General features: G+C 37.9%; 1 pseudogene; it reads left to right on the plus strand.

The window, feature by feature from the left end:
- The first annotated feature begins 249 nt into the window (after positions 1 to 249).
- On the plus strand, positions 250 to 3,768 carry LOC141671449 (uncharacterized; annotated as a pseudogene).
- The last annotated feature ends 368 nt before the right edge of the window (positions 3,769 to 4,136 follow it).

Below are 4,136 nucleotides of genomic sequence, written 5' to 3' on the forward strand. Positions count from 1 at the left end.
ATCTAAAAATGACCCCGCTGCATGGACTGTTTTGAAAGAAGGAAATCATACACACATGGGACATGGCATACATAATTAGCAGCTAGTTTGTCAATTTGGAAGTGAAGACTAAGTCCAACTGAGTATTAAGTTGGATTTTTCGCTTTCAAGAGAACCAACTTGACTAAGTCTAACACATGGGGTTAGAAAGTACTTCATGCCCCAGTTGTATACAAGCAATTTCTTATATAACCAACTTGACTGGCCCAAACATCAACACACAAAAGTTTAAGAAAGTTCAGAGAACTGCTTTATCTCTTTCCTGTTCTTGAACATTCCAGCCCCAAAATTCACTCTCAAAGACTCATTCGCATTAATCGTCATCTTTCAGTTCTCAAAATCCTTATCTTCGTCTTCTACTACCCTAAGAGTGCTTCTATTGCAGCCCTATAACTTATGATTGTCCGACCTAACTATAAGCAAATGCATTAGAGAAAAGAATTGAAATCTCAAGGATGTTTCTATCAGCTGGCCTATTGATTTTGTATCTCAGAAAATTTAGATTATGATTTTTAACAAAAAAAATTATTTGTTTAAGTTTGATAAACACATTATGAAGTTCTAGCCCATTTTCTACCGGGTAGATATTGATCGAATTGGTTTAATTGAAGAAACAAAGTTTGAGAAATTTCCTAGAAGTTTCATTATTCTTTCATTTTACTGAAATTGCAGTCCATCTTCAAAGTAGCTCCCAAAGAGTCATTTCCATCATCTTTCGATTCTTGAAGTGCTTCCATTGCAGTATTAAAGAAGAACTATCAGCTAGTACAACATTTTACAAACTATCTCTCCACCAAAATTTTTAAAGCCAAAATGATAATGAGTAATTTCATCACCAGTTATTTCGCAATCATTGTGATGATCATCTTCTTGCAACACCACCTTGTTGCTCCTTTAAGTCCTATACAGCAAAAAACAGCATTGTTCCAGTTCAAGAAAAGCTTGACTATTAGTGCTCCTGCAGATTGCATCTATTATTCTTACGACGACAGTGAATATAGTATTCATTCGCATCCAAAGACGATGAACTGGAGCATGAGTTCTGATTACTGCATCTGGGACGGAGTTACCTGCGACCACAAGACAGGGGACGTGATCGGACTGGATTTAAGTTGCAGTGGGCTGGAAGGAGCCATTCTTCCTAACAGCACTCTCTTCCAGCTCTCTTATCTCCAGTTCCTCAACCTTTCTCATAACGACTTTTCAATCTCCAATCAGTTCCCACAGGAATTCGGTTTCTTTGCAAAAGGTTTGACACATCTCAACCTCTCTCGTACTCTGTTTCCAGGTAGAGTTCCTTCTAGAATCTCTCATTTGTATAAACTGGCATCACTTGATCTCGGCCGCAACTATAATGCTAAACTTGAAGAGGAAGTGTTTAAATCACTATTACAGAATTTAACTCAACTGAGAGTGCTTAATCTGTATGAAGTTAACATCTCCTCTGTTTTACCCATGAATTTGTCTTCTTCCCTAGAAGTTATTAACCTTGGGTATACTGGTTTATATGGAGTTCCCTCAAGAATCTCTCACTTGCATAAACTGGTCTCACTTGATCTCAGTTACAACAATGATGTTAAACTCGAAGATGAAGTGTTCAAATCACTCCTACAGAATTTAACTCAACTGAGAGTGCTTAATCTTGAAGGAGTTAACATCTCCTCTGTTTTACCCTTTAATTTATCTACTTCCTTAAGGGTTCTTAACCTTATGAATACTGGTTTACACGGAGTATTACCCCAAGAGGTTTTCCACCTTCCCAACTTAGAGTTTCTACACCTCGGTGATAATAGAGATCTAAAAGGAGTATTACCCAAAGTTAAGTGGGGAAGTAGTGCTACTCTCCAATACCTTTCTCTTTATGGGATAAACTTCAATCACGGAGGTATACCTGATTCAACTTACTTACTTGGACTTGGGCCGCAATAATCTCAATGGCCCAATTTTAACACTTCTCAATGGCCCAATTTTAACACATATAGCAAATATAAGATATTTATACCTCAATTCTAACAATTTTAGTGGATCCATTCCACAATCAATTTCTCAACTTGTGAACCTCACTCGCCTTAATTTTTCATCAAACAATTTCACTGGTGTTTTGAACATGAGTATGTTTTCACCCCTTGAATCCCTCGAATATCTTGGTCTTTCTCATAACCATTTTCTCTCAGTGAGAAGCACATCTATGAGCCCACTCCCTCCTACACTTTCCACATTGGGATTGTCATCTTGCAACATGAAAGAGTTCCCACACTTTTCAAAAGATGCAGAGATCTCATTGGATTATGTAGACCTATCAAACAATGATATTGAAGGGGAAATTCCTGATTGGATTGGGTCAGTGAGTTGGTATCTGGATGTTTCTCACAACAAGCTAATCGGTGGTCTTGAGCAACTACCTTGGAATAGCATTCAGTACCTTGATCTCCAGTCCAATAAGCTTAACGGATCATTGCCCGAGTTAATCTGTAATTCAAGCTATCTTGAGGTACTCAATTTGTCTCATAACAAGTTGAGTGGTGTACTCCCCAGTTGTCGAACGCGATTGACGAGTCTCTTAGTGTTTGATCTACGGATGAATAACATTCAGGGGAGCCTTCCAGCAAACTTCACAAATTTCCGTTCTCTGGAAACTATAAATTTGAACGGAAATAAATTAGAAGGAAGAGTTCCTTCTTCTTTTCTTGAATTTGATAGTTTACGAGTTCTTGATCTTGGAAATAATCAAATTAGTGATACATTCCCACAATTTTTGGAAGTTCTTCCTAATCTCCAAGTTCTTGTGCTGAAATCAAATAAGTTTCATGGTATTATTATCACGATTTTTAAGGTGGAACGCCCATTTCATAGCTTAAGAATCATTGATCTGTCGTACAATGAGTTTTCGGGTCCACTGCCGTCAATATACTTCAAAAACTTCAAGGCTATGATGAATGGTGACGTGGATAAAACAGAGCGCAAGTACATGGGGGACGACACCTATTACAGTGATTCAATGAGTCTAGTAATCAAGGGAGTAGAGACTGAGTTTGTAAGAATCTTGACTGTATTTACAACTATTGACCTGTCGGGGAACAATTTTGAAGGGGAGATTGATGAATTCATTGGAAATCTAGTGTCCCTTCGATATCTCAATTTATCTCACAATAATCTCACTGGCCACATACCATCCTCAACCGGGAAATTGTTAATGTTAGAGTCACTAGACCTGTCATACAACCGACTTGAAGGAGAAATTCCTGATCAGCTCTCTAGTCTGAATACACTTGCACGTCTAAATCTGTCTTTCAACCAACTCAGAGGCCCTATTCCAGTAGGGCCACAATTGAATACGTTTGAAAATGATAGCTATGTTGGTAACTTGGGGCTGTGCGGACGTCCCTTGTCCAAACTGTGTGAACATGATTTTAAGACGAAGAAAGGGGATGGGTGTGATAATGCGGCTCAAGAAGAAGAAGATGATGATTACTTTTTTGGTGGATTTACTTGGGAAGCTGTGGTGATTGGATATGGGTGTGGAGTGGTACCTGCATTTATTATCGGATACTTCATGTTGGTAGCAGGAAGACCGAAATGGTTTGCTGGTATAATTGGAAGGGAATTGGGCCTCAAGATCAGGAGGATGGAGATTAAATGGCGATACTAAAGATTTTCTGTAATTTTTATATCATGTTAACTGTCATATCATGTAGTCTATAATTCTGAAATAATATTTCCATTTGTTTCTTCTCTGTGTCTGATGATTCTATTAGCCAATGGGCATTAACTTCCTTTTGCAGCTCAGTATTTTGGTGAACTATATTTCGATTGTTGGAACAAGCGCAATATAATTATGCGTGACTGGGTTTGCAGCATCTTTTTGAATTCGTTGATGTCAGTCGGGTGGTCAGACGTGGTATTACAGGCATGTACCCCTACTTTTATTAACATCGTGATTTTACTATGTAATTTGGAGGTACTTACTACATGTTATCTTTAATCTTTTGTTTGGTAAACTCATGAAGAAAATCGGATTAAATGGTTTATGAGTTGAATTCCTGATGAAGCAAAGCTTCAAATTATTTTGAGCAAAGTGATTGCAATTTATATTGACC

The sequence above is a fragment of the Apium graveolens genome, chromosome 7, assembly GCF_009905375.1.
Source record: "Apium graveolens cultivar Ventura chromosome 7, ASM990537v1, whole genome shotgun sequence".
Lineage (NCBI taxonomy): Eukaryota > Viridiplantae > Streptophyta > Magnoliopsida > Apiales > Apiaceae > Apium > Apium graveolens.